At 48.7% G+C, this 26,242-nt stretch overlaps 34 non-coding genes across 34 annotated transcripts; all 34 read left to right on the top strand.

The window, feature by feature from the left end:
• The first annotated feature begins 170 nt into the window (after positions 1-170).
• Positions 171-361, top strand: LOC133439821 (U2 spliceosomal RNA). The gene has a single exon (XR_009782196.1). It is a non-coding gene; the product is annotated as a U2 spliceosomal RNA (small nuclear RNA).
• Positions 362-689: 328 nt separating this feature from the next.
• LOC133439842 (U5 spliceosomal RNA) lies at positions 690-805 on the top strand. The gene has a single exon (XR_009782216.1). It is a non-coding gene; the product is annotated as a U5 spliceosomal RNA (small nuclear RNA).
• Positions 806-1,108: 303 nt separating this feature from the next.
• LOC133439820 (U2 spliceosomal RNA) lies at positions 1,109-1,299 on the top strand. The gene has a single exon (XR_009782195.1). It is a non-coding gene; the product is annotated as a U2 spliceosomal RNA (small nuclear RNA).
• A 328-nt stretch (positions 1,300-1,627) lies between these two features.
• LOC133439843 (U5 spliceosomal RNA) lies at positions 1,628-1,743 on the top strand. Its single transcript, XR_009782217.1, has one exon. It is a non-coding gene; the product is annotated as a U5 spliceosomal RNA (small nuclear RNA).
• Positions 1,744-2,046: 303 nt separating this feature from the next.
• Positions 2,047-2,237, top strand: LOC133439822 (U2 spliceosomal RNA). Its single transcript, XR_009782197.1, has one exon. It is a non-coding gene; the product is annotated as a U2 spliceosomal RNA (small nuclear RNA).
• Positions 2,238-2,565: 328 nt separating this feature from the next.
• Positions 2,566-2,681, top strand: LOC133439824 (U5 spliceosomal RNA). The gene has a single exon (XR_009782199.1). It is a non-coding gene; the product is annotated as a U5 spliceosomal RNA (small nuclear RNA).
• A 303-nt stretch (positions 2,682-2,984) lies between these two features.
• On the top strand, positions 2,985-3,175 carry LOC133439819 (U2 spliceosomal RNA). The gene has a single exon (XR_009782194.1). It is a non-coding gene; the product is annotated as a U2 spliceosomal RNA (small nuclear RNA).
• A 328-nt stretch (positions 3,176-3,503) lies between these two features.
• Positions 3,504-3,619, top strand: LOC133439840 (U5 spliceosomal RNA). The gene has a single exon (XR_009782214.1). It is a non-coding gene; the product is annotated as a U5 spliceosomal RNA (small nuclear RNA).
• A 303-nt stretch (positions 3,620-3,922) lies between these two features.
• Positions 3,923-4,113, top strand: LOC133439817 (U2 spliceosomal RNA). Its single transcript, XR_009782192.1, has one exon. It is a non-coding gene; the product is annotated as a U2 spliceosomal RNA (small nuclear RNA).
• A 328-nt stretch (positions 4,114-4,441) lies between these two features.
• LOC133439839 (U5 spliceosomal RNA) lies at positions 4,442-4,557 on the top strand. The gene has a single exon (XR_009782213.1). It is a non-coding gene; the product is annotated as a U5 spliceosomal RNA (small nuclear RNA).
• Positions 4,558-4,860: 303 nt separating this feature from the next.
• LOC133439816 (U2 spliceosomal RNA) lies at positions 4,861-5,051 on the top strand. Its single transcript, XR_009782191.1, has one exon. It is a non-coding gene; the product is annotated as a U2 spliceosomal RNA (small nuclear RNA).
• Positions 5,052-5,379: 328 nt separating this feature from the next.
• LOC133439844 (U5 spliceosomal RNA) lies at positions 5,380-5,495 on the top strand. The gene has a single exon (XR_009782218.1). It is a non-coding gene; the product is annotated as a U5 spliceosomal RNA (small nuclear RNA).
• A 303-nt stretch (positions 5,496-5,798) lies between these two features.
• Positions 5,799-5,989, top strand: LOC133439815 (U2 spliceosomal RNA). Its single transcript, XR_009782190.1, has one exon. It is a non-coding gene; the product is annotated as a U2 spliceosomal RNA (small nuclear RNA).
• A 328-nt stretch (positions 5,990-6,317) lies between these two features.
• Positions 6,318-6,433, top strand: LOC133439838 (U5 spliceosomal RNA). Its single transcript, XR_009782212.1, has one exon. It is a non-coding gene; the product is annotated as a U5 spliceosomal RNA (small nuclear RNA).
• Positions 6,434-6,736: 303 nt separating this feature from the next.
• On the top strand, positions 6,737-6,927 carry LOC133439814 (U2 spliceosomal RNA). The gene has a single exon (XR_009782189.1). It is a non-coding gene; the product is annotated as a U2 spliceosomal RNA (small nuclear RNA).
• A 341-nt stretch (positions 6,928-7,268) lies between these two features.
• On the top strand, positions 7,269-7,384 carry LOC133439837 (U5 spliceosomal RNA). Its single transcript, XR_009782211.1, has one exon. It is a non-coding gene; the product is annotated as a U5 spliceosomal RNA (small nuclear RNA).
• A 303-nt stretch (positions 7,385-7,687) lies between these two features.
• Positions 7,688-7,878, top strand: LOC133439813 (U2 spliceosomal RNA). Its single transcript, XR_009782188.1, has one exon. It is a non-coding gene; the product is annotated as a U2 spliceosomal RNA (small nuclear RNA).
• A 341-nt stretch (positions 7,879-8,219) lies between these two features.
• On the top strand, positions 8,220-8,335 carry LOC133439836 (U5 spliceosomal RNA). The gene has a single exon (XR_009782210.1). It is a non-coding gene; the product is annotated as a U5 spliceosomal RNA (small nuclear RNA).
• Positions 8,336-8,638: 303 nt separating this feature from the next.
• Positions 8,639-8,829, top strand: LOC133439812 (U2 spliceosomal RNA). The gene has a single exon (XR_009782187.1). It is a non-coding gene; the product is annotated as a U2 spliceosomal RNA (small nuclear RNA).
• A 341-nt stretch (positions 8,830-9,170) lies between these two features.
• LOC133439845 (U5 spliceosomal RNA) lies at positions 9,171-9,286 on the top strand. The gene has a single exon (XR_009782219.1). It is a non-coding gene; the product is annotated as a U5 spliceosomal RNA (small nuclear RNA).
• A 303-nt stretch (positions 9,287-9,589) lies between these two features.
• On the top strand, positions 9,590-9,780 carry LOC133439811 (U2 spliceosomal RNA). The gene has a single exon (XR_009782186.1). It is a non-coding gene; the product is annotated as a U2 spliceosomal RNA (small nuclear RNA).
• A 328-nt stretch (positions 9,781-10,108) lies between these two features.
• LOC133439835 (U5 spliceosomal RNA) lies at positions 10,109-10,224 on the top strand. Its single transcript, XR_009782209.1, has one exon. It is a non-coding gene; the product is annotated as a U5 spliceosomal RNA (small nuclear RNA).
• A 303-nt stretch (positions 10,225-10,527) lies between these two features.
• LOC133439810 (U2 spliceosomal RNA) lies at positions 10,528-10,718 on the top strand. Its single transcript, XR_009782185.1, has one exon. It is a non-coding gene; the product is annotated as a U2 spliceosomal RNA (small nuclear RNA).
• Positions 10,719-11,046: 328 nt separating this feature from the next.
• Positions 11,047-11,162, top strand: LOC133439834 (U5 spliceosomal RNA). Its single transcript, XR_009782208.1, has one exon. It is a non-coding gene; the product is annotated as a U5 spliceosomal RNA (small nuclear RNA).
• A 303-nt stretch (positions 11,163-11,465) lies between these two features.
• On the top strand, positions 11,466-11,656 carry LOC133439809 (U2 spliceosomal RNA). The gene has a single exon (XR_009782184.1). It is a non-coding gene; the product is annotated as a U2 spliceosomal RNA (small nuclear RNA).
• Positions 11,657-11,997: 341 nt separating this feature from the next.
• Positions 11,998-12,113, top strand: LOC133439833 (U5 spliceosomal RNA). The gene has a single exon (XR_009782207.1). It is a non-coding gene; the product is annotated as a U5 spliceosomal RNA (small nuclear RNA).
• A 303-nt stretch (positions 12,114-12,416) lies between these two features.
• Positions 12,417-12,607, top strand: LOC133439808 (U2 spliceosomal RNA). Its single transcript, XR_009782183.1, has one exon. It is a non-coding gene; the product is annotated as a U2 spliceosomal RNA (small nuclear RNA).
• A 328-nt stretch (positions 12,608-12,935) lies between these two features.
• Positions 12,936-13,051, top strand: LOC133439832 (U5 spliceosomal RNA). Its single transcript, XR_009782206.1, has one exon. It is a non-coding gene; the product is annotated as a U5 spliceosomal RNA (small nuclear RNA).
• A 10,626-nt stretch (positions 13,052-23,677) lies between these two features.
• LOC133439847 (U2 spliceosomal RNA) lies at positions 23,678-23,868 on the top strand. The gene has a single exon (XR_009782220.1). It is a non-coding gene; the product is annotated as a U2 spliceosomal RNA (small nuclear RNA).
• A 328-nt stretch (positions 23,869-24,196) lies between these two features.
• LOC133439831 (U5 spliceosomal RNA) lies at positions 24,197-24,312 on the top strand. Its single transcript, XR_009782205.1, has one exon. It is a non-coding gene; the product is annotated as a U5 spliceosomal RNA (small nuclear RNA).
• A 302-nt stretch (positions 24,313-24,614) lies between these two features.
• On the top strand, positions 24,615-24,805 carry LOC133439841 (U2 spliceosomal RNA). The gene has a single exon (XR_009782215.1). It is a non-coding gene; the product is annotated as a U2 spliceosomal RNA (small nuclear RNA).
• Positions 24,806-25,146: 341 nt separating this feature from the next.
• Positions 25,147-25,262, top strand: LOC133439828 (U5 spliceosomal RNA). Its single transcript, XR_009782203.1, has one exon. It is a non-coding gene; the product is annotated as a U5 spliceosomal RNA (small nuclear RNA).
• A 302-nt stretch (positions 25,263-25,564) lies between these two features.
• On the top strand, positions 25,565-25,755 carry LOC133439829 (U2 spliceosomal RNA). Its single transcript, XR_009782204.1, has one exon. It is a non-coding gene; the product is annotated as a U2 spliceosomal RNA (small nuclear RNA).
• Positions 25,756-26,096: 341 nt separating this feature from the next.
• On the top strand, positions 26,097-26,212 carry LOC133439827 (U5 spliceosomal RNA). The gene has a single exon (XR_009782202.1). It is a non-coding gene; the product is annotated as a U5 spliceosomal RNA (small nuclear RNA).
• The last annotated feature ends 30 nt before the right edge of the window (positions 26,213-26,242 follow it).

The following is a 26,242-nucleotide window of genomic DNA, read 5'->3' as shown; positions in this document are numbered from 1 at the left end:
GGGGGTTCCACTTCATCCATTTCCTCAGGTGAGCCTGCTACAGGTGCGTGTCAGTGTCAGAGGGCGGAGCTGCAAAGGGAGCCGGCCATCTAGGCGTTTGGGACAAAGGGAACCGACACAAGTGCACGCCGTGCCAGGAAGGTGCTGCGGTCAAGCAACACTTTGGAGTTATCGCTTCTCGGCCTTTTGGCTAAGATCAAGTGTAGTATCTGTTCTTATCAGTTTAATATCTGATATGTCCTCTATATGAGGACAACATATTAAGCCGATTTTTGGCAGCGGGAGTTGAAAAAGGAGCTAGCTCCGTTCACTCCAAGCATCGCCCCGGTACTGCAGTGCCGCCGGGAATGGTGCACGCTTCGCTTTCTTTCTCTTGTAAAAAAATAATAAAATAACGCAGTGGCTCAGCAGCTGAGGAGCACCGAGCCTTGCCTCAGGCGGTGTTGTTCCTTGCAGCTTCAGCTTGAAGAAAAAGAAGAGGCGACGTCACAAACGTGTAATACGGCCCTGGTGGTGCCACCGAAGGGGGAGGAGCAAATCTCTGTCCTGCGCCTGAGGCCGGCCAGGCCTTCGATAATAGGACGATGTCAGGCCGAAGAGGCGTGGCCCCGGGGATCCGTAGAGCTCACCAGGAGTACAGTGACGCGGCTCACGTGCCTAGGCTGCCGCTCCCGTGCTCTTTTCCGTACTTGCTCGTGTTTCTCTTCATAACGCACAAGTCTTTCGCCTTTTACTAAAGACTTCCGTGGAGAGTAACGTCAATGAGTTGACCATATTTTTGGGGGCTCGGTCTAACGGCCGAGCTTTTTTGAGACTGTACAAAAGAAAAAGCTGTGACCGAGAGGTCAGTCTGAGTTTTGCCCACTGCAATCTCAGGGCAAGCTGATGTTGCGATGTTGCTGTCTGTGTCTTGTTCTTCAGTTCTTTCCTTTCCTTTTTGTTATTTCATTTCCACTTCAACCATTTCCTCAGGTGAGCCTGCTACAGGTGCGTGTCAGAGGGCGGAGCTGCAAAGGGAGCCGGCCATCTAGGCGTTTGGGACAAAGGGAACCGACACAAGTGCACGCCGTGCCAGGAAGGTGCTGCGGTCAAGCAACACTTTGGAGTTATCGCTTCTCGGCCTTTTGGCTAAGATCAAGTGTAGTATCTGTTCTTATCAGTTTAATATCTGATATGTCCTCTATATGAGGACAACATATTAAGCCGATTTTTGGCAGCGGGAGTTGAAAAAGGAGCTAGCTCCGTTCACTCCAAGCATCGCCCCGGTACTGCAGTGCCGCCGGGAATGGTGCACGCTTCGCTTTCTTTCTCTTGTAAAAAAATAATAAAATAACGCAGTGGCTCAGCAGCTGAGGAGCACCGAGCCTTGCCTCAGGCGGTGTTGTTCCTTGCAGCTTCAGCTTGAAGAAAAAGAAGAGGCGACGTCACAAACGTGTAATACGGCCCTGGTGGTGCCACCGAAGGGGGAGGAGCAAATCTCTGTCCTGCGCCTGAGGCCGGCCAGGCCTTCGATAATAGGACGATGTCAGGCCGAAGAGGCGTGGCCCCGGGGATCCGTAGAGCTCACCAGGAGTACAGTGACGCGGCTCACGTGCCTAGGCTGCCGCTCCCGTGCTCTTTTCCGTACTTGCTCGTGTTTCTCTTCATAACGCACAAGTCTTTCGCCTTTTACTAAAGACTTCCGTGGAGAGTAACGTCAATGAGTTGACCATATTTTTGGGGGCTCGGTCTAACGGACGAGCTTTTTTGAGACTGTACAAAAGAAAAAGCTGTGACCGAGAGGTCAGTCTGAGTTTTGCCCACTGCAATCTCAGGGCAAGCTGATGTTGCGATGTTGCTGTCTGTGTCTTGTTCTTCAGTTCTTTCCTTTCCTTTTTGTTATTTCATTTCCACTTCAACCATTTCCTCAGGTGAGCCTGCTACAGGTGCGTGTCAGAGGGCGGAGCTGCAAAGGGAGCCGGCCATCTAGGCGTTTGGGACAAAGGGAACCGACACAAGTGCACGCCGTGCCAGGAAGGTGCTGCGGTCAAGCAACACTTTGGAGTTATCGCTTCTCGGCCTTTTGGCTAAGATCAAGTGTAGTATCTGTTCTTATCAGTTTAATATCTGATATTTCCTCTATATGAGGACAACATATTAAGCAGATTTTTGGCAGCGGGAGTTGAAAAAGGAGCTAGCTCCGTTCACTCCAAGCATCGCCCCGGTACTGCAGTGCCGCCGGGAATGGTGCACGCTTCGCTTTCTTTCTCTTGTAAAAAAATAATAAAATAACGCAGTGGCTCAGCAGCTGAGGAGCACCGAGCCTTGCCTCAGGCGGTGTTGTTCCTTGCAGCTTCAGCTTGAAGAAAAAGAAGAGGCGACGTCACAAACGTGTAATACGGCCCTGGTGGTGCCACCGAAGGGGGAGGAGCAAATCTCTGTCCTGCGCCTGAGGCCGGCCAGGCCTTCGATAATAGGACGATGTCAGGCCGAAGAGGCGTGGCCCCGGGGATCCGTAGAGCTCACCAGGAGTACAGTGACGCGGCTCACGTGCCTAGGCTGCCGCTCCCGTGCTCTTTTCCGTACTTGCTCGTGTTTCTCTTCATAACGCACAAGTCTTTCGCCTTTTACTAAAGACTTCCGTGGAGAGTAACGTCAATGAGTTGACCATATTTTTGGGGGCTCGGTCTAATGGCCGAGCTTTTTTGAGACTGTACAAAAGAAAAAGCTGTGACCGAGAGGTCAGTCTGAGTTTTGCCCACTGCAATCTCAGGGCAAGCTGATGTTGCGATGTTGCTGTCTGTGTCTTGTTCTTCAGTTCTTTCCTTTCCTTTTTGTTATTTCATTTCCACTTCAACCATTTCCTCAGGTGAGCCTGCTACAGGTGCGTGTCAGAGGGCGGAGCTGCAAAGGGAGCCGGCCATCTAGGCGTTTGGGACAAAGGGAACCGACACAAGTGCACGCCGTGCCAGGAAGGTGCTGCGGTCAAGCAACACTTTGGAGTTATCGCTTCTCGGCCTTTTGGCTAAGATCAAGTGTAGTATCTGTTCTTATCAGTTTAATATCTGATATGTCCTCTATATGAGGACAACATATTAAGCCGATTTTTGGCAGCGGGAGTTGAAAAAGGAGCTAGCTCCGTTCACTCCAAGCATCGCCCCGGTACTGCAGTGCCGCCGGGAATGGTGCACGCTTCGCTTTCTTTCTCTTGTAAAAAAATAATAAAATAACGCAGTGGCTCAGCAGCTGAGGAGCACCGAGCCTTGCCTCAGGCGGTGTTGTTCCTTGCAGCTTCAGCTTGAAGAAAAAGAAGAGGCGACGTCACAAACGTGTAATACGGCCCTGGTGGTGCCACCGAAGGGGGAGGAGCAAATCTCTGTCCTGCGCCTGAGGCCGGCCAGGCCTTCGATAATAGGACGATGTCAGGCCGAAGAGGCGTGGCCCCGGGGATCCGTAGAGCTCACCAGGAGTACAGTGACGCGGCTCACGTGCCTAGGCTGCCGCTCCCGTGCTCTTTTCCGTACTTGCTCGTGTTTCTCTTCATAACGCACAAGTCTTTCGCCTTTTACTAAAGACTTCCGTGGAGAGTAACGTCAATGAGTTGACCATATTTTTGGGGGCTCGGTCTAACGGCCGAGCTTTTTTGAGACTGTACAAAAGAAAAAGCTGTGACCGAGAGGTCAGTCTGAGTTTTGCCCACTGCAATCTCAGGGCAAGCTGATGTTGCGATGTTGCTGTCTGTGTCTTGTTCTTCAGTTCTTTCCTTTCCTTTTTGTTATTTCATTTCCACTTCAACCATTTCCTCAGGTGAGCCTGCTACAGGTGCGTGTCAGAGGGCGGAGCTGCAAAGGGAGCCGGCCATCTAGGCGTTTGGGACAAAGGGAACCGACACAAGTGCACGCCGTGCCAGGAAGGTGCTGCGGTCAAGCAACACTTTGGAGTTATCGCTTCTCGGCCTTTTGGCTAAGATCAAGTGTAGTATCTGTTCTTATCAGTTTAATATCTGATATGTCCTCTATATGAGGACAACATATTAAGCCGATTTTTGGCAGCGGGAGTTGAAAAAGGAGCTAGCTCCGTTCACTCCAAGCATCGCCCCGGTACTGCAGTGCCGCCGGGAATGGTGCACGCTTCGCTTTCTTTCTCTTGTAAAAAAATAATAAAATAACGCAGTGGCTCAGCAGCTGAGGAGCACCGAGCCTTGCCTCAGGCGGTGTTGTTCCTTGCAGCTTCAGCTTGAAGAAAAAGAAGAGGCGACGTCACAAACGTGCAATACGGCCCTGGTGGTGCCACCGAAGGGGGAGGAGCAAATCTCTGTCCTGCGCCTGAGGCCGGCCAGGCCTTCGATAATAGGACGATGTCAGGCCGAAGAGGCGTGGCCCCGGGGATCCGTAGAGCTCACCAGGAGTACAGTGACGCGGCTCACGTGCCTAGGCTGCCGCTCCCGTGCTCTTTTCCGTACTTGCTCGTGTTTCTCTTCATAACGCACAAGTCTTTCGCCTTTTACTAAAGACTTCCGTGGAGAGTAACGTCAATGAGTTGACCATATTTTTGGGGGCTCGGTCTAACGGCCGAGCTTTTTTGAGACTGTACAAAAGAAAAAGCTGTGACCGAGAGGTCAGTCTGAGTTTTGCCCACTGCAATCTCAGGGCAAGCTGATGTTGCGATGTTGCTGTCTGTGTCTTGTTCTTCAGTTCTTTCCTTTCCTTTTTGTTATTTCATTTCCACTTCAACCATTTCCTCAGGTGAGCCTGCTACAGGTGCGTGTCAGAGGGCGGAGCTGCAAAGGGAGCCGGCCATCTAGGCGTTTGGGACAAAGGGAACCGACACAAGTGCACGCCGTGCCAGGAAGGTGCTGCGGTCAAGCAACACTTTGGAGTTATCGCTTCTCGGCCTTTTGGCTAAGATCAAGTGTAGTATCTGTTCTTATCAGTTTAATATCTGATATGTCCTCTATATGAGGACAACATATTAAGCCGATTTTTGGCAGCGGGAGTTGAAAAAGGAGCTAGCTCCGTTCACTCCAAGCATCGCCCCGGTACTGCAGTGCCGCCGGGAATGGTGCACGCTTCGCTTTCTTTCTCTTGTAAAAAAATAATAAAATAACGCAGTGGCTCAGCAGCTGAGGAGCACCGAGCCTTGCCTCAGGCGGTGTTGTTCCTTGCAGCTTCAGCTTGAAGAAAAAGAAGAGGCGACGTCACAAACGTGTAATACGGCCCTGGTGGTGCCACCGAAGGGGGAGGAGCAAATCTCTGTCCTGCGCCTGAGGCCGGCCAGGCCTTCGATAATAGGACGATGTCAGGCCGAAGAGGCGTGGCCCCGGGGATCCGTAGAGCTCACCAGGAGTACAGTGACGCGGCTCACGTGCCTAGGCTGCCGCTCCCGTGCTCTTTTCCGTACTTGCTCGTGTTTCTCTTCATAACGCACAAGTCTTTCGCCTTTTACTAAAGACTTCCGTGGAGAGTAACGTCAATGAGTTGACCATATTTTTGGGGGCTCGGTCTAACGGGCGAGCTTTTTTGAGACTGTACAAAAGAAAAAGCTGTGACCGAGAGGTCAGTCTGAGTTTTGCCCACTGCAATCTCAGGGCAAGCTGATGTTGCGATGTTGCTGTCTGTGTCTTGTTCTTCAGTTCTTTCCTTTCCTTTTTGTTATTTCATTTCCACTTCAACCATTTCCTCAGGTGAGCCTGCTACAGGTGCGTGTCAGAGGGCGGAGCTGCAAAGGGAGCCGGCCATCTAGGCGTTTGGGACAAAGGGAACCGACACAAGTGCACGCCGTGCCAGGAAGGTGCTGCGGTCAAGCAACACTTTGGAGTTATCGCTTCTCGGCCTTTTGGCTAAGATCAAGTGTAGTATCTGTTCTTATCAGTTTAATATCTGATATGTCCTCTATATGAGGACAACATATTAAGCCGATTTTTGGCAGCGGGAGTTGAAAAAGGAGCTAGCTCCGTTCACTCCAAGCATCGCCCCGGTACTGCAGTGCCGCCGGGAATGGTGCACGCTTCGCTTTCTTTCTCTTGTAAAAAAATAATAAAATAACGCAGTGGCTCAGCAGCTGAGGAGCACCGAGCCTTGCCTCAGGCGGTGTTGTTCCTTGCAGCTTCAGCTTGAAGAAAAAGAAGAGGCGACGTCACAAACGTGTAATACGGCCCTGGTGGTGCCACCGAAGGGGGAGGAGCAAATCTCTGTCCTGCGCCTGAGGCCGGCCAGGCCTTCGATAATAGGACGATGTCAGGCCGAAGAGGCGTGGCCCCGGGGATCCGTAGAGCTCACCAGGAGTACAGTGACGCGGCTCACGTGCCTAGGCTGCCGCTCCCGTGCTCTTTTCCGTACTTGCTCGTGTTTCTCTTCATAACGCACAAGTCTTTCGCCTTTTACTAAAGACTTCCGTGGAGAGTAACGTCAATGAGTTGACCATATTTTTGGGGGCTCGGTCTAACGGCCGAGCTTTTTTGAGACTGTACAAAAGAAAAAGCTGTGACCGAGAGGTCAGTCTGAGTTTTGCCCACTGCAATCTCAGGGCAAGCTGATGTTGCGATGTTGCTGTCTGTGTCTTGTTCTTCAGTTCTTTCCTTTCCTTTTTGTTATTTCATTTCCACTTCAACCATTTCCTCAGGTGAGCCTGCTACAGGTGCGTGTCAGAGGGCGGAGCTGCAAAGGGAGCCGGCCATCTAGGCGTTTGGGACAAAGGGAACCGACACAAGTGCACGCCGTGCCAGGAAGGTGCTGCGGTCAAGCAACACTTTGGAGTTATCGCTTCTCGGCCTTTTGGCTAAGATCAAGTGTAGTATCTGTTCTTATCAGTTTAATATCTGATATGTCCTCTATATGAGGACAACATATTAAGCCGATTTTTGGCAGCGGGAGTTGAAAAAGGAGCTAGCTCCGTTCACTCCAAGCATCGCCCCGGTACTGCAGTGCCGCCGGGAATGGTGCACGCTTCGCTTTCTTTCTCTTGTAAAAAAATAATAAAATAACGCAGTGGCTCAGCAGCTGAGGAGCACCGAGCCTTGCCTCAGGCGGTGTTGTTCCTTGCAGCTTCAGCTTGATCAAAAAGAAGAGGCGACGTCACAAACGTGCAATACGGCCCTGGTGGTGCCACCGACTGACCGTCGTGAAGGGGGAGGAGCAAATCTCTGTCCTGCGCCTGAGGCCGGCCAGGCCTTCGATAATAGGACGATGTCAGGCCGAAGAGGCGTGGCCCCGGGGATCCGTAGAGCTCACCAGGAGTACAGTGACGCGGCTCACGTGCCTAGGCTGCCGCTCCCGTGCTCTTTTCCGTACTTGCTCGTGTTTCTCTTCATAACGCACAAGTCTTTCGCCTTTTACTAAAGACTTCCGTGGAGAGTAACGTCAATGAGTTGACCATATTTTTGGGGGCTCGGTCTAACGGCCGAGCTTTTTTGAGACTGTACAAAAGAAAAAGCTGTGACCGAGAGGTCAGTCTGAGTTTTGCCCACTGCAATCTCAGGGCAAGCTGATGTTGCGATGTTGCTGTCTGTGTCTTGTTCTTCAGTTCTTTCCTTTCCTTTTTGTTATTTCATTTCCACTTCAACCATTTCCTCAGGTGAGCCTGCTACAGGTGCGTGTCAGAGGGCGGAGCTGCAAAGGGAGCCGGCCATCTAGGCGTTTGGGACAAAGGGAATCGACACAAGTGCACGCCGTGCCAGGAAGGTGCTGCGGTCAAGCAACACTTTGGAGTTATCGCTTCTCGGCCTTTTGGCTAAGATCAAGTGTAGTATCTGTTCTTATCAGTTTAATATCTGATATGTCCTCTATATGAGGACAACATATTAAGCCGATTTTTGGCAGCGGGAGTTGAAAAAGGAGCTAGCTCCGTTCACTCCAAGCATCGCCCCGGTACTGCAGTGCCGCCGGGAATGGTGCACGCTTCGCTTTCTTTCTCTTGTAAAAAAATAATAAAATAACGCAGTGGCTCAGCAGCTGAGGAGCACCGAGCCTTGCCTCAGGCGGTGTTGTTCCTTGCAGCTTCAGCTTGATCAAAAAGAAGAGGCGACGTCACAAACGTGCAATACGGCCCTGGTGGTGCCACCGACTGACCGTCGTGAAGGGGGAGGAGCAAATCTCTGTCCTGCGCCTGAGGCCGGCCAGGCCTTCGATAATAGGACGATGTCAGGCCGAAGAGGCGTGGCCCCGGGGATCCGTAGAGCTCACCAGGAGTACAGTGACGCGGCTCACGTGCCTAGGCTGCCGCTCCCGTGCTCTTTTCCGTACTTGCTCGTGTTTCTCTTCATAACGCACAAGTCTTTCGCCTTTTACTAAAGACTTCCGTGGAGAGTAACGTCAATGAGTTGACCATATTTTTGGGGGCTCGGTCTAACGGCCGAGCTTTTTTGAGACTGTACAAAAGAAAAAGCTGTGACCGAGAGGTCAGTCTGAGTTTTGCCCACTGCAATCTCAGGGCAAGCTGATGTTGCGATGTTGCTGTCTGTGTCTTGTTCTTCAGTTCTTTCCTTTCCTTTTTGTTATTTCATTTCCACTTCAACCATTTCCTCAGGTGAGCCTGCTACAGGTGCGTGTCAGAGGGCGGAGCTGCAAAGGGAGCCGGCCATCTAGGCGTTTGGGACAAAGGGAACCGACACAAGTGCACGCCGTGCCAGGAAGGTGCTGCGGTCAAGCAACACTTTGGAGTTATCGCTTCTCGGCCTTTTGGCTAAGATCAAGTGTAGTATCTGTTCTTATCAGTTTAATATCTGATATGTCCTCTATATGAGGACAACATATTAAGCCGATTTTTGGCAGCGGGAGTTGAAAAAGGAGCTAGCTCCGTTCACTCCAAGCATCGCCCCGGTACTGCAGTGCCGCCGGGAATGGTGCACGCTTCGCTTTCTTTCTCTTGTAAAAAAATAATAAAATAACGCAGTGGCTCAGCAGCTGAGGAGCACCGAGCCTTGCCTCAGGCGGTGTTGTTCCTTGCAGCTTCAGCTTGATCAAAAAGAAGAGGCGACGTCACAAACGTGCAATACGGCCCTGGTGGTGCCACCGACTGACCGTCGTGAAGGGGGAGGAGCAAATCTCTGTCCTGCGCCTGAGGCCGGCCAGGCCTTCGATAATAGGACGATGTCAGGCCGAAGAGGCGTGGCCCCGGGGATCCGTAGAGCTCACCAGGAGTACAGTGACGCGGCTCACGTGCCTAGGCTGCCGCTCCCGTGCTCTTTTCCGTACTTGCTCGTGTTTCTCTTCATAACGCACAAGTCTTTCGCCTTTTACTAAAGACTTCCGTGGAGAGTAACGTCAATGAGTTGACCATATTTTTGGGGGCTCGGTCTAACGGCCAAGCTTTTTTGAGACTGTACAAAAGAAAAAGCTGTGACCGAGAGGTCAGTCTGAGTTTTGCCCACTGCAATCTCAGGGCAAGCTGATGTTGCGATGTTGCTGTCTGTGTCTTGTTCTTCAGTTCTTTCCTTTCCTTTTTGTTATTTCATTTCCACTTCAACCATTTCCTCAGGTGAGCCTGCTACAGGTGCGTGTCAGAGGGCGGAGCTGCAAAGGGAGCCGGCCATCTAGGCGTTTGGGACAAAGGGAACCGACACAAGTGCACGCCGTGCCAGGAAGGTGCTGCGGTCAAGCAACACTTTGGAGTTATCGCTTCTCGGCCTTTTGGCTAAGATCAAGTGTAGTATCTGTTCTTATCAGTTTAATATCTGATATGTCCTCTATATGAGGACAACATATTAAGCCGATTTTTGGCAGCGGGAGTTGAAAAAGGAGCTAGCTCCGTTCACTCCAAGCATCGCCCCGGTACTGCAGTGCCGCCGGGAATGGTGCACGCTTCGCTTTCTTTCTCTTGTAAAAAAATAATAAAATAACGCAGTGGCTCAGCAGCTGAGGAGCACCGAGCCTTGCCTCAGGCGGTGTTGTTCCTTGCAGCTTCAGCTTGAAGAAAAAGAAGAGGCGACGTCACAAACGTGTAATACGGCCCTGGTGGTGCCACCGAAGGGGGAGGAGCAAATCTCTGTCCTGCGCCTGAGGCCGGCCAGGCCTTCGATAATAGGACGATGTCAGGCCGAAGAGGCGTGGCCCCGGGGATCCGTAGAGCTCACCAGGAGTACAGTGACGCGGCTCACGTGCCTAGGCTGCCGCTCCCGTGCTCTTTTCCGTACTTGCTCGTGTTTCTCTTCATAACGCACAAGTCTTTCGCCTTTTACTAAAGACTTCCGTGGAGAGTAACGTCAATGAGTTGACCATATTTTTGGGGGCTCGGTCTAACGGCCGAGCTTTTTTGAGACTGTACAAAAGAAAAAGCTGTGACCGAGAGGTCAGTCTGAGTTTTGCCCACTGCAATCTCAGGGCAAGCTGATGTTGCGATGTTGCTGTCTGTGTCTTGTTCTTCAGTTCTTTCCTTTCCTTTTTGTTATTTCATTTCCACTTCAACCATTTCCTCAGGTGAGCCTGCTACAGGTGCGTGTCAGAGGGCGGAGCTGCAAAGGGAGCCGGCCATCTAGGCGTTTGGGACAAAGGGAACCGACACAAGTGCACGCCGTGCCAGGAAGGTGCTGCGGTCAAGCAACACTTTGGAGTTATCGCTTCTCGGCCTTTTGGCTAAGATCAAGTGTAGTATCTGTTCTTATCAGTTTAATATCTGATATGTCCTCTATATGAGGACAACATATTAAGCCGATTTTTGGCAGCGGGAGTTGAAAAAGGAGCTAGCTCCGTTCACTCCAAGCATCGCCCCGGTACTGCAGTGCCGCCGGGAATGGTGCACGCTTCGCTTTCTTTCTCTTGTAAAAAAATAATAAAATAACGCAGTGGCTCAGCAGCTGAGGAGCACCGAGCCTTGCCTCAGGCGGTGTTGTTCCTTGCAGCTTCAGCTTGAAGAAAAAGAAGAGGCGACGTCACAAACGTGTAATACGGCCCTGGTGGTGCCACCGAAGGGGGAGGAGCAAATCTCTGTCCTGCGCCTGAGGCCGGCCAGGCCTTCGATAATAGGACGATGTCAGGCCGAAGAGGCGTGGCCCCGGGGATCCGTAGAGCTCACCAGGAGTACAGTGACGCGGCTCACGTGCCTAGGCTGCCGCTCCCGTGCTCTTTTCCGTACTTGCTCGTGTTTCTCTTCATAACGCACAAGTCTTTCGCCTTTTACTAAAGACTTCCGTGGAGAGTAACGTCAATGAGTTGACCATATTTTTGGGGGCTCGGTCTAACGGCCGAGCTTTTTTGAGACTGTACAAAAGAAAAAGCTGTGACCGAGAGGTCAGTCTGAGTTTTGCCCACTGCAATCTCAGGGCAAGCTGATGTTGCGATGTTGCTGTCTGTGTCTTGTTCTTCAGTTCTTTCCTTTCCTTTTTGTTATTTCATTTCCACTTCAACCATTTCCTCAGGTGAGCCTGCTACAGGTGCGTGTCAGAGGGCGGAGCTGCAAAGGGAGCCGGCCATCTAGGCGTTTGGGACAAAGGGAACCGACACAAGTGCACGCCGTGCCAGGAAGGTGCTGCGGTCAAGCAACACTTTGGAGTTATCGCTTCTCGGCCTTTTGGCTAAGATCAAGTGTAGTATCTGTTCTTATCAGTTTAATATCTGATATGTCCTCTATATGAGGACAACATATTAAGCCGATTTTTGGCAGCGGGAGTTGAAAAAGGAGCTAGCTCCGTTCACTCCAAGCATCGCCCCGGTACTGCAGTGCCGCCGGGAATGGTGCACGCTTCGCTTTCTTTCTCTTGTAAAAAAATAATAAAATAACGCAGTGGCTCAGCAGCTGAGGAGCACCGAGCCTTGCCTCAGGCGGTGTTGTTCCTTGCAGCTTCAGCTTGATCAAAAAGAAGAGGCGACGTCACAAACGTGCAATACGGCCCTGGTGGTGCCACCGACTGACCGTCGTGAAGGGGGAGGAGCAAATCTCTGTCCTGCGCCTGAGGCCGGCCAGGCCTTCGATAATAGGACGATGTCAGGCCGAAGAGGCGTGGCCCCGGGGATCCGTAGAGCTCACCAGGAGTACAGTGACGCGGCTCACGTGCCTAGGCTGCCGCTCCCGTGCTCTTTTCCGTACTTGCTCGTGTTTCTCTTCATAACGCACAAGTCTTTCGCCTTTTACTAAAGACTTCCGTGGAGAGTAACGTCAATGAGTTGACCATATTTTTGGGGGCTCGGTCTAACGGCCGAGCTTTTTTGAGACTGTACAAAAGAAAAAGCTGTGACCGAGAGGTCAGTCTGAGTTTTGCCCACTGCAATCTCAGGGCAAGCTGATGTTGCGATGTTGCTGTCTGTGTCTTGTTCTTCAGTTCTTTCCTTTCCTTTTTGTTATTTCATTTCCACTTCAACCATTTCCTCAGGTGAGCCTGCTACAGGTGCGTGTCAGAGGGCGGAGCTGCAAAGGGAGCCGGCCATCTAGGCGTTTGGGACAAAGGGAACCGACACAAGTGCACGCCGTGCCAGGAAGGTGCTGCGGTCAAGCAACACTTTGGAGTTATCGCTTCTCGGCCTTTTGGCTAAGATCAAGTGTAGTATCTGTTCTTATCAGTTTAATATCTGATATGTCCTCTATATGAGGACAACATATTAAGCCGATTTTTGGCAGCGGGAGTTGAAAAAGGAGCTAGCTCCGTTCACTCCAAGCATCGCCCCGGTACTGCAGTGCCGCCGGGAATGGTGCACGCTTCGCTTTCTTTCTCTTGTAAAAAAATAATAAAATAACGCAGTGGCTCAGCAGCTGAGGAGCACCGAGCCTTGCCTCAGGCGGTGTTGTTCCTTGCAGCTTCAGCTTGAAGAAAAAGAAGAGGCGACGTCACAAACGTGTAATACGGCCCTGGTGGTGCCACCGAAGGGGGAGGAGCAAATCTCTGTCCTGCGCCTGAGGCCGGCCAGGCCTTCGATAATAGGACGATGTCAGGCCGAAGAGGCGTGGCCCCGGGGATCCGTAGAGCTCACCAGGAGTACAGTGACGCGGCTCACGTGCCTAGGCTGCCGCTCCCGTGCTCTTTTCCGTACTTGCTCGTGTTTCTCTTCATAACGCACAAGTCTTTCGCCTTTTACTAAAGACTTCCGTGGAGAGTAACGTCAATGAGTTGACCATATTTTTGGGGGCTCGGTCTAACGGCCGAGCTTTTTTGAGACTGTACAAAAGAAAAAGCTGTGACCGAGAGGTCAGTCTGAGTTTTGCCCACTGCAATCTCAGGGCAAGCTGATGTTGCGATGTTGCTGTCTGTGGCCGTTTTCGAATTCAGACACTACCGCACTACATGCTACATACTGCAAAGTATGCACTGAATACTGCCTACTGAATGAAGGATTCAGTACGCTGCTCCAGCAGACCGTTCACACAGCAGTGTGCTACAGTGTATCCCAGAATGCATCTCGCACCAAAACGTCAGCGAAAGCTGAGATTTTAAAGCAGACTAGAGTGTTTCTCAATCCTGGTCCTCGTGTTCCCTGTCCTGCATGTTTTAGATGTTTCCCTGCACCAACACACCTGATTCTAATTAAAGGTCCTAATTAGCTGTCACGAAGGTCTGCACAACTCTGTTGATGACACACGTACTTTTATCACGGTGCGCTGAAGCAGGGAAACATCTAAAACATGCAGGAGGACCAGGATTGAGAAACACTGGACTAGAAGCTGTTGTAATTCCAGCGGTAGCGCTGTTAATATGGCACTTTATTACGTTTTAACATCTAGGCGTAAAAGTAAGGCGTAGAAATTTGATCCGATGTTTCGGGGATCAAAAGAGCCGCCGGTCCGGCCGCATCAGCAGCTCACGGCCGGAGAACAGACGCGATCGCCGGGTCAACCCACGGCCTCGTCCCGGGGAGAAACCTGCAGCCCTGTGGAGAATTGTCGCCGGCTGAAATAAATCATTTAGGAAATAAATGTTGGTTTAATAGATGAAATCTAACAGTTGTAGCTGTCACGTTAGTTTGTCCGAACATAAGGTGAAGCTTCATTTTGTTACTAGATGGATATATATATACCACAGACGGAACAGAGCTGTATATCTTATAGCTCAATGGGTTGATTAGCGACTTACATACAGCGAACGGGGGTTCGATTTCAGTCGGACTATATTTTGCAAATTTCCCCGATGTGGGACTAATAAAGGATTTTCTTATCTTAAATGTTGAAATAGCAGTAAAACCAAATTCATTGATGAAATGACATAAGGGATGGAAATGGATTTTAATAAATGTATTGAAATGAACATATCAGTCTATTGAATTTCATTTTATTTTATTTATCTTCTCCTCTCTGTCGAGTAGCTCTCTCTCCATCTTCTCCTCCTTGTCCAAACCCTCTCTCTGCATCTATTTATTTCAGCTCCCGGACAAATTCTCTGTCAAAACACAGCAATGAAAGTTATTTCATGAAAATACAACGAACTACCGATATATAACGTTGTCATAACACTTAGTTCACTTTTATTTACGTAGCAAGCACGCTAAGATAACTAACAAAAACCTAACATACTATTAAAAACCCACAATTTTTAATCGTTGTCCTTACACTAAATTGAATTAAAAAGGTTATATATTAAAGTTACTTACATTTATATTCCTCCTTCTCCCTCTCCACGGTGCAGTTAGTCCTTTCTTCTGCCTTCACATCACATCACTGTCCGATTGCAGCTGTTTTCTCAATAAAGCTTTGAGAAAAAAAAGAAAAAATCGCTGCCCGGCCGAGGCCGCATTGCATTCTGGGATATAGTGAGCGAGGTAGCTGGTTTGAAGCATGCTGCGGATTTTTTTCCAGATCAGTACAACATCCGGGTATTTTTCACACACTGCAGATTTCCTTCTGTTCACATACAGCATACTACTTACTACACTTTGGCCAAATCAGTGTATACTTGTAGTACAGTATGCGAATTCGAAAATGGCCTGTGTCTTGTTCTTCAGTTCTTTCCTTTCCTTTTTGTTATTTCATTTCCACTTCAACCATTTCCTCAGGTGAGCCTGCTACAGGCATAGACATATATAAAGGCTAGATGACTCACGGCGGAGTCTCCAGCGTCGTTCACCCGCGGCCATCTTGCCACAGGAGACTCTCTGATGCGCATGCGTGCGCTATAGTTGTTGCTGTTGGAGGGTGAGTGGTCTGTACAGACAAAAATACTCATAACTTGCTGAAATCTTGACGGATTTACAAACGGATTGGTTCATCATAAACGTCATTAACGTGGGTATGATTCGGGATGCTTGGACATGTTGAAATTGTATCTCTTCGTTGCGAAAAACGACCTAATCATGCAGCATATACAATAATATCAATATCAATATAATAGTATCACCACTAACTAACGTTAACGTTACCTGCCCAAGTTATCAAGGGTGACCACCAGTACTCAAGTTGTAAAAAAAAAAAAAAAATCAGGGGGGATGGTGGATTTTATCATATGGGGACAGATAATTTGTGCTGATTACAAATAATATAATATATTACAAATAATAGCAGTGACCAAAACACCTGCAGAAATACTGCAGGAATGACATAGCAGCAGTTAAATGCAGCCTTCTGTAAGCTTTAAATATCCACTGGGCTTACATCAAATACATCAAAACACAACAATTAAAAACACTTTTCTGAACTTATCAATATGACTCTGTCCTTCCCAGGATAAGTAACATGGATCACTGCAAAAACTCACAATCTTAACAAGAATATTTGTCTTATTTCTAGTTAAAATGTCTCATTTTAGTAAAAAAATCTCATTACACTTAAAACAAGACTCAGGACTGGAAAAAAACAACAATTTTCACCTGTTTCAAGTAGATTTTCACTTGAAATAAGTAGAAAAATCTGCCAGTGGAACAAGATTTTCTTGCTTATAAGAAGTAATAAGAAGATAAATCTTGTCCCACTGGCAGATTTTCCTACTTATTTCAAGTGAAAATTTACTTGAAACAGGTGAAAATGGTCAAATAAGTTATTTTTCTGGTCTTATTTTTCTGGTAATGACTAAATGTTGAAATAGCAGTAAAACCACATTCATTGATGAAATGACATAAGGGATGGAAAGGGGGGATGGATAGAGGTGTATATATATATATATATATATATATATATATATATATATATATAGACACACATATGTAATGTCATGACGTAAATACATCATAATGTAATAATATATTAATATGTTATGTCATATGAATACATGTTATATGGTAATAATATATATATGTTATAATGTGTTGTGCAACTCATAGGTAGCTTGGCTGTCCAGTTATCAAGGTTAATGATAATTCTATTAAAGAATTATTAATAATTAATAAAGTTGACTATTTATCAAATTGTATTATCAAAAATGATAATTCTCGTAGGGGCACCACCGCCGGGGCCTTACTTCCGGTGGGATTCGATAACTAACAGCAGAAAATCAGTCTCATTATGATTTGAATTATCCTGCAGAACAGCAAATCTTACAGAATAACAGTGAAGGCGTGATATCCGAACACTAGGCTCTGCTTAAACAAATCAATTTGTGACCAAATCTTGCATGAAATAACACAACCACTCGTAAAGAAATCAATCAGAATTTATTTACATACGGGTGTCAAAAGATGATAAACGCAACACCCCAAATAATTCTGATGGCACACTACGTAAACAGGGACAGAAATTATACAATGCAAAAGTTCCAGTCATCTGTGTGGGGTGTGACTAGTGTGTGTGTGTGCGTGTGCGTGTGTGTGTGTGTGTGCGTGTCTGCATGTGTGTGTGTGTGTGTGTGTGTGTGTGTGTGTGTGTGTGTGTGTGTGTGTGTGTGTGTGTGTGTGTGTGTGTGTGTGTGTGTGTGTGTGTGTGTGTGTGTGTGTGTGTGTGTGTGTGTGTGTGTGTGTGTGATCTCAGAATGGCTCGGGAATTTACGACCGAGGGGAGCGTCTGTGTGTGTGTGTGTGTGGGGGGGGGTTAGTACGAGAGGAAGAGAGGGAGAGATGCAGAAGAAAAGTAAAATAATAGACACTCTTAAATAATTTCTCACTACCAGAAACCCAAGACCTTCTGCTCTTTCCCACACAGAAATGCCCCACGGTGAAACTAAACTTCACACGTGCGTTCTGGTCATTCAACCGGGAAATTTAGAAGGGCCTTGTTTTCGGTTGTCGAGAAGCATGTCATAACGATCCAGCAATGTGGATGCAGCAGTAGACCAATAAGAAGATAAACAAAACACTTAAGTTAATAAACACAACTATGACGGGATCAGCAGTCCAGCTCACAGCGTAAACTAACTCTTAAAGTTTTCTCTGCCCAGACACCAAAAACAGCCTCTCACGTGAATCTTTGCAGTTGAAGGAAAAAAGGGTGGTCGGTCAGCGTTCCTCGGGGAACAGCTGGGTGTTTACGCTCAGCAGGGGATCCTGATAAAGCGGTTATCACTCCCTCCTGTGTCCTTGCTGCAGATGAGGGGATGGCAGCTGGGCACAGCACTTGGCTTCCTTCAACTTCGGATCGGCGTCGCGTTCACGTCGAGGCAATGCAGGGTCCCTAGTTCGGCTTTCTGGGCTCGGAACTGCGTGGGTCGCTCGTGCAGCGCTGCAAAACGGACGCTCCTTCGTTCACGAAGGAGAAAGCCGGCCCTTGGCTGGCTCCCTGGTGTTACAGAGACCTGTGGGTGAGAAGGAAGAAGCAGAAAAGAGAGCAGAGAGCGGAGAGAGGGCGGTCTTTCCTTTTATAGCTGCATACAGGAAGTTGATACCCCTTCCTGCAGCTCGGGGTCCTTGTCCAATCAAAGTGTGGTGCCTTATCACCAAGAGGGTCACATATGCAAATCCTGGTGTCCATGGGGTTTTTCTGTTCTCCAGACCACGCTGGAGGTGTCGTAAACTCACCATGAGGCAGGGATCATGAGACTTTAGCTTTGGCTTCGGCCCTTTACTGGTCCAAAATAAATGTTCACCCAATCATAAATGTCATGAATTCATAACCATATGGACGGTGGTCCAACATCCCCCCCTTAGATTTGACAGCGGGAATGCAGGGTCTGGTTGTCAAATCTACCAACAGTGCAACAGTCCATGTGATGCAGTCCTGGTTGGCAGAGGGGCACAGTACTTAAAAGTTCAGAGGTTAGCATAGCGCTGGAGGCTTTGTCTGGGCAGAGGTGAGGCACGTCTGGGCAGACGGAAATACGCTATGCTATATGAGACTAGGGTATAAAACATAACAATAAACATAAAACCTAAAACATATAGAAACGATAAGGGATTCGATTATGCAGTTCAGTGTCATTACTAGCAGAATGAGATAGATAAAGATAAAAAGAAGGGAGGTTAGTTAGGTTACGGACCCTCGATACGTAACTGCCAAAAGCAGACCAGGCTCAGTTCACTACGTGTTAATCCCTTGGCAGAGCGGTGCTGAGGAAGGAAACGGATCGGAGGGGGGTCCGTCCTGTAACAGAACCGACCTCGGGTAACGGAAGAAGAAAGTATTGTTCCCTAACAATTTAATCATTCTGTGATTAATTGCTAGACCCGGAAAAACAAAAACAGAACGAATGAAATAAAATTGTGAGTGTAGGTCTGAGTTTTACTAACACTCCAAGATCCCTGCCCCCCTTTTTTTAGGGGTGGGGGGATTTGCACTTCTGGGTCAGAAGTTGTCAGTCGGCTGCAGACGAGTCATGCAGCTCGTTCAGTGCTCTGGCCAACAGTGTATATATGGCACCCCCCCGGCCTGCTGACCTACGACGTCTGCGCCGTCTCTTGGGCTGTACGTTGGCGTCAGCACCGGGGTGGAGCACCGCTCGGTCACTCTGTGGACTGTTCTCAGAATCTACAGTGGGACGTCTCTGCGTTTCCCACGCCAGCTCAGCGTACCTGCGGATTCCCCGCATGTTGAGATCTCGCCTCCTGCTGCAGTAAAGAGTTACCTTACATCGCACGCTTTCGTGGAGGTTGTGGAGGAAGAGAGACTTAAAATGACTATCTTCTTCCAGACCTGGAGCGTTCCGTCCCTGGAAAAACGCAGCTTTCATACGCCAGTAATAATCTTTGGGGGTTTCTGACTCCTGGTGCTTAATTGAAGAAGCAGCCAGAGTAGCTGAAGCCCAGTCGGTTTCAGAAAAATACTCCTCGAGCAAAGCCTGACGGAGTGCTTCATAGCAGTCTCTGGTTTTAGCTGGAAGGGATCTTATGAAAACACGAACGCTCCTGGCTGTGGTTTTCCAAAGAAGCTTTACCCTTTCTCTAGAGGATGCATGAGGTAAATCCTGGAGGCAATCCTGGACCTCATCGAGATAATTCTCAATATTTGACCCTGGATCATCCGGGTCAAAGTGTTCTATGTCATTGGCCAGGGACTCAAGGTCACGGAGACGCAAGCCTTGTCTATGTGGCGGGCCAGGGTCGTCTGGTCCACCGGAACATTCCTGATACACCTGGTCCCTGTGCCGAGAAGAATAATTAGTTCTTGTCTGGTGTGGAACAGGTAGGTCGGAGTGGGGGTTTAAACCACCTGACACAAGTTTTTGTCCATCAGGGAAAGGCTCCCGGAAATTTGGAGTTACGGCCTTCAGATTATAAGGCTGGCCGCATTTCGGACTCAGCACCTCATCTTGAACACGCGGAGCAGTGGGCCTGAGGGTGAACGGGGGGGCACGCTTTAAGTCTGACCCCCCTTTCCTCATTTTGCACCTGGGTGGCTGCACTTTCATTTCATCCCAGGTGATAAGGTCTGGAACGGTGTCAGTAGCGTTTGGGCTACTGGCTGTCCCTCTGGGCTCAGACGGGATCAGCTGGTTAACTGCTGGATCCTTCCTCTGGCCCCCTGCTGGTCGTGGGTCAGTGTGAGATTGGTCACGCCTTTCATCCCACTGCTGCAAATTGTTAATGATCGGGACACTGGAGAGTTGATCTACTTTAATTTCTGATTCGAGCCGTGGCTCGCGGTTCACATGCTTGTTTTCAACCCAGCGCGGCTCCATTTTCTCTGAGCTTCGAGTGGACCCGTTACAGGAGTCCAGTGACCGCTCACGGAGGTCCAGCGACTGCTGGCGGAGACTAAGCGACTGCTCATTGAGGCTTAATGCCTTCTCCCGGAGGCTAAGTGCTTGCTCACGGAGCAGCCATGACTTTTCATGGTGTTCCTCCACGTGGCTGAACTTATGTGACTGGAGCTGGGTTTTGCAACTAAGCACATCGGAGAAGAATGCTTCTCTGGAAGAACTCTTAATTAAAGAGATCAACTCCTGTATCCTATCACCAGCGTTATGTTCATAATTATGGGCGTTATTCACCTCCTCTGAGGAGCATCGACTAGTTTCTCGGATTCGTGCTTGAGCCTCTCTTAACAGGCTTTTCAAGCGTTCAATCTCTTCCTGCGCATCGCAGTGCGCCAACACTTCCCCCTCGTATTTTTGTCGCCACCTGTGTTTGTTTTCCCCAGCCTGGAGTTCTGCCTTACGTTGCCATAGCAACGCCAGTTTACCCAGAACGTTGGCTACACGGGCTTTTTTATACGGTTTCTTGGCGAAGCTAGTGAGCTCTGCTATCCTCCCTTCGCAGGTCTGGAGGTCATAGTTATTTATTATACTCAGCTCATCTCTGGGTATTTCCGTAATACGTGCAATTACTTCTTGAGTGTCGGTAAAAGTGACGCTGGGGGAAGCCTCGGCCCCCCTTTCATGGTTACCTGGGCTAGTCATCGCACGTCTGGCCAGGGGCCCGGGACTGAAGGGTACCTGGCGAAAAGCTTCCTATTCAAACGGAACTTGCCTGACGGTCCCTTAGTCAACCTCTGGTCACCTCTGCTGGCTCTGCGTCCAAATGCGATGAGTTTCCTGCCTTGTACACCACACGCAGTTCACGAACCGGACACCAGTGTTTCGCTTGCGACTCTGCCAAGAGATTAACACTCAGTAATGAAGTAGATTCACGTTATCACCCAGATTAGGAGGAATGAGACAATAAATGAAGCATGAGAGACTGAACCAACTCTGATCTGTGCCTGAAAGCAGTTGGGTTCTTGGTTATCATAAAAGGAATTGAGATAACCTTGGAAGCAAAAAAAAAAATAAAAGAATCAATAAGGTGGATTAAAATTTAAATGCCACCCAAATTAAAGATTCAATTTAACAAACACGATAGAAATTAATCCGAAAGATTAATAACTCACATGGGGTAATCCCGACAAAGTTCTATTAATAGAATTTAAAGAACTTGAAGCAAAACCAACCATTAACTTCAGTGAAGCAGTAGCCTTAGCTTCAGTGAAGTAAGGTTGCAGAGGAAAATTAATCAAACAGATTAATAAAGTAGTGATCAAAATAAAAGTTCAAGTTAACAAACTTAAAGAACTTAACAAAGCAACCAACCCTTAGTGAAGCGAGGTTGCCATTAACAGGTTTTAAAATAACCGTAGGAATCAGATAATGAGAGGGGAATAAAAATAAAAATATTTTCTTTCCCGATCAAAATGAATGTTCTGTTATTTCATACAAACTGGTCACAAATATCGTTTCGAGAGAGCCTCACGCTGGGGCGCCATTTATGTTGTGCAACTCATAGGTAGCTTGGCTGTCCAGTTATCAAGGTTAATGATAATTCTATTAAAGAATTATTAATAATCAATAAAGTTGACTATTTATCAAATTGTATTATCAAAAATGATAATTCTCGTAGGGGCACCACCGCCGGGGCCTTACTTCCGGTGGGATTCGATAACTAACAGCAGAAAATCAGTCTCATTATGATTTGAATTATCCTGCAGAACAGCAAATCTTACAGAATAACAGTGAAGGCGTGATATCCGAACACTAGGCTCTGCTTAAACAAATCAATTTGTGACCAAATCTTGCATGAAATAACACAACCACTCGTAAAGAAATCAATCAGAATTTATTTACATACGGGTGTCAAAAGATGATAAACGCAACACCCCAAATAATTCTGATGGCACACTACGTAAACAGGGACAGAAATTATACAATGCAAAAGTTCCAGTCATCTGTGTGGGGTGTGACTAGTGTGTGTGTGTGCGTGTGCGTGTGTGTGTGTGTGTGCGTGTCTGCATGTGTGTGTGTGTGTGCGTGTGTGTGTGTGTGTGTGTGTGTGTGTGTGTGTGTGTGTGTGTGTGTGTGTGTGTGTGTGTGTGTGTGTGTGTGTGTGTGTGTGTGTGTGTGTGTGTGTGTGTGTGTGTGTGTGTGATCTCAGAATGGCTCGGGAATTTACGACCGAGGGGAGCGTCTGTGTGTGTGTGTGTGTGGGGGGGGGTTAGTACGAGAGGAAGAGAGGGAGAGATGCAGAAGAAAAGTAAAATAATAGACACTCTTAAATAATTTCTCACTACCAGAAACCCAAGACCTTCTGCTCTTTCCCACACAGAAATGCCCCACGGTGAAACTAAACTTCACACGTGCGTTCTGGTCATTCAACCGGGAAATTTAGAAGGGCCTTGTTTTCGGTTGTCGAGAAGCATGTCATAACGATCCAGCAATGTGGATGCAGCAGTAGACCAATAAGAAGATAAACAAAACACTTAAGTTAATAAACACAACTATGACGGGATCAGCAGTCCAGCTCACAGCGTAAACTAACTCTTAAAGTTTTCTCTGCCCAGACACCAAAAACAGCCTCTCACGTGAATCTTTGCAGTTGAAGGAAAAAAGGGTGGTCGGTCAGCGTTCCTCGGGGAACAGCTGGGTGTTTACGCTCAGCAGGGGATCCTGATAAAGCGGTTATCACTCCCTCCTGTGTCCTTGCTGCAGATGAGGGGATGGCAGCTGGGCACAGCACTTGGCTTCCTTCAACTTCGGATCGGCGTCGCGTTCACGTCGAGGCAATGCAGGGTCCCTAGTTCGGCTTTCTGGGCTCGGAACTGCGTGGGTCGCTCGTGCAGCGCTGCAAAACGGACGCTCCTTCGTTCACGAAGGAGAAAGCCGGCCCTTGGCTGGCTCCCTGGTGTTACAGAGACCTGTGGGTGAGAAGGAAGAAGCAGAAAAGAGAGCAGAGAGCGGAGAGAGGGCGGTCTTTCCTTTTATAGCTGCATACAGGAAGTTGATACCCCTTCCTGCAGCTCGGGGTCCTTGTCCAATCAAAGTGTGGTGCCTTATCACCAAGAGGGTCACATATGCAAATCCTGGTGTCCATGGGGTTTTTCTGTTCTCCAGACCACGCTGGAGGTGTCGTAAACTCACCATGAGGCAGGGATCATGAGACTTTAGCTTTGGCTTCGGCCCTTTACTGGTCCAAAATAAATGTTCACCCAATCATAAATGTCATGAATTCATAACCATATGGACGGTGGTCCAACAAATGTAACTATAAATATTACTAAGAATACTATAGAAATATTGATTAAATATGAAAACCATGTCATGGCTATCTGTTTCTGGTTATTTTCATATAAAAGTACGTTTTTCAATGTTTATAATTATTCACAAGTATGTAGTGTCATAACTACATCTCTGACGTTCATGACAAACCAAACTGTTTGAAAATCTGTTGAGAATTGAGCAAGTTAAGGTTGTTTAAGCAGTACATGCTCCATTGAACACAATGTTATTCTGAGCGAGTTCTCCTGTGGCAAGATGGCCGCCGTGTGACGACGTCGCTCTCCATTGGCAGCAGCGCGGACGAGTCATCTAGCCTTTATATATGTCTATGGCTACAGGTGCGTGTCAGAGGGCGGAGCTGCAAAGGGAGCCGGCCATCTAGGCGTTTGGGACAAAGGGAACCGACACAAGTGCACGCCGTGCCAGGAAGGTGCTGCGGTCAAGCAACACTTTGGAGTTATCGCTTCTCGGCCTTTTGGCTAAGATCAAGTGTAGTATCTGTTCTTATCAGTTTAATATCTGATATGTCCTCTATATGAGGACAACATATTAAGCCGATTTTTGGCAGCGGGAGTTGAAAAAGGAGCTAGCTCCGTTCACTCCAAGCATCGCCCCGGTACTGCAGTGCCGCCGGGAATGGTGCACGCTTCGCTTTCTTTCTCTTGTAAAAAAATAATAAAATAACGCAGTGGCTCAGCAGCTGAGGAGCACCGAGCCTTGCCTCAGGCGGTGTTGTTCCTTGCAGCTTCAGCTTGAAGAAAAAGAAGAGGCGACGTCACAAACGTGTAATACGGCCCTGGTGGTGCCACCGAAGGGGGAGGAGCAAATCTCTGTCCTGCGCCTGAGGCCGGCCAGGCCTTCGATAATAGGACGATGTCAGGCCGAAGAGGCGTGGCCCCGGGGATCCGTAGAGCTCACCAGGAGTACAGTGACGCGGCTCACGTGCCTAGGCTGCCGCTCCCGTGCTCTTTTCCATACTTGCTCGTGTTTCTCTTCATAACGCACAAGTCTTTCGCCTTTTACTAAAGACTTCCGTGGAGAGTAACGTCAATGAGTTGACCATATTTTTGGGGGCTCGGTCTAACGGCCGAGCTTTTTTGAGACTGTACAAAAGAAAAAGCTGTGACCAAGAGGTCAGTCTGAGTTTGCCCACTGAAATCTCAGGGCAAGCTGATGTTGCGATGTTGCTGTCTGTGTCTTGTTCTTCAGTTCTTTCCTTTCCTTTTTGTTATTTCATTTCCACTTCAACCATTTCCTCAGGTGAGCCTGCTACAGGTGCGTGTCAGAAGGCGGAGGTGCAAAGGGAGCCGGCCATCTAGGCGTTTGGGACAAAGGCAACCCACACAAGTGCACGCCGTGCCAGGAAGGTGCTGCGGTCGAGCAACACTTTGGAGTTATCGCTTCTCGGCCTTTTGGCTAAGATCAAGTGTAGTATCTGTTCTTATCAGTTTAATATCTGATATGTCCTCTATATGAGGACAACATATTAAGCCGATTTTTGGCAGCGGGAGTTGAAAAAGGAGCTAGCTCCGTTCACTCCAAGCATCGCCCCGGTACTGCAGTGCCGCCGGGAATGGTGCACGCTTCGCTTTCTTTCTCTTGTAAAAAAATAATACAATAACGCAGTGGCTCAGCAGCTGAGGAGCGCCGAGCCTTGCCTCAGGCGGTGTTGTTCCTTGCAGCTTCAGCTTGAAGAAAAAGAAGAGGCGACGTCACAAACGTGTAATACGGCCCTGGTGGTGCCACCGACTGGCCGTCGTGAAGGGGGAGGAGCAAATCTCTGTCCTGCGCCTGAGGCCGGCCAGGCCTTCGATAATAGGACGATGTCAGGCCGAAGAGGCGTGGCCCCGGGGATCCGTAGAGCTCACCAGGAGTACAGTGACGCGGCTCACGTGCCTAGGCTGCCGCTCCCGTGCTCTTTTCCATACTTGCTCGTGTTTCTCTTCATAACGCACAAGTCTTTCGCCTTTTACTAAAGACTTCCGTGGAGAGTAACGTCAATGAGTTGACCATATTTTTGGGGGCTCGGTCTAACGGCCGAGCTTTTTTGAGACTGTACAAAAGAAAAAGCTGTGACCAAGAGGTCAGTCTGAGTTTGCCCACTGAAATCTCAGGGCAAGCTGATGTTGCGATGTTGCTGTCTGTGTCTTGTTCTTCAGTTCTTTCCTTTCCTTTTTGTTATTTCATTTCCACTTCAACCATTTCCTCAGGTGAGCCTGCTACAGGTGCGTGTCAGAGGGCGGAGGTGCAAAGGGAGCCGGCCATCTAGGCGTTTGGGACAAAGGCAACCCACACAAGTGCACGCCGTGCCAGGAAGGTGCTGCGGTCGAGCAACACTTTGGAGTTATCGCTTCTCGGCCTTTTGGCTAAGATCAAGTGTAGTATCTGTTCTTATCAGTTTAATATCTGATATGTCCTCTATATGAGGACAACATATTAAGCCGATTTTTGGCAGCGGGAGTTGAAAAAGGAGCTAGCTCCGTTCACTCCAAGCATCGCCCCGGTACTGCAGTGCCGCCGGGAATGGTGCACGCTTCGCTTTCTTTCTCTTGTAAAAAAATAATAAAGTAACGCAGTGGCTCAGCAGCTGAGGAGCACCGAGCCTTGCCTCAGGCGGTGTTGTTCCTTGCAGCTTCAGCTTGAAGAAAAAGAAGAGGCGACGTCGCAAACGTGCAATACGGCCCTGGTGGTGCCACCGACTGACCGTCGTGAAGGGGGAGGAGCAAATCTCTGTCCTGCGCCTGAGGCCGGCCAGGCCTTCGATAATAGGACGATGTCAGGCCGAAGAGGCGTGGCCCCGGGGATCCGTAGAGCTCACCAGGAGTACAGTGACGCGGCTCACGTGCCTAGGCTGCCGCTCCCGTGCACTTTTCCGTACTTGCTCGTGTTTCTCTTCATAACGCACAAGTCTTTCGCCTTTTACTAAAGACTTCCGTGGAGAGTAACGTCAATGAGTTGACCATATTTTTGGGGGCTCGGTCTAACGGCCGAGCTTTTTTGAGACTGTGCAAAAGAAAAAGCTGT

This window comes from Cololabis saira, unplaced genomic scaffold (assembly GCF_033807715.1).
Source record: "Cololabis saira isolate AMF1-May2022 unplaced genomic scaffold, fColSai1.1 scf243, whole genome shotgun sequence".
NCBI classification, from domain to species: domain Eukaryota; kingdom Metazoa; phylum Chordata; class Actinopteri; order Beloniformes; family Belonidae; genus Cololabis; species Cololabis saira.
The sequence above is the reverse complement of the archived record's forward strand: the minus strand, read 5'-3'. Positions and strand labels throughout refer to the sequence as shown.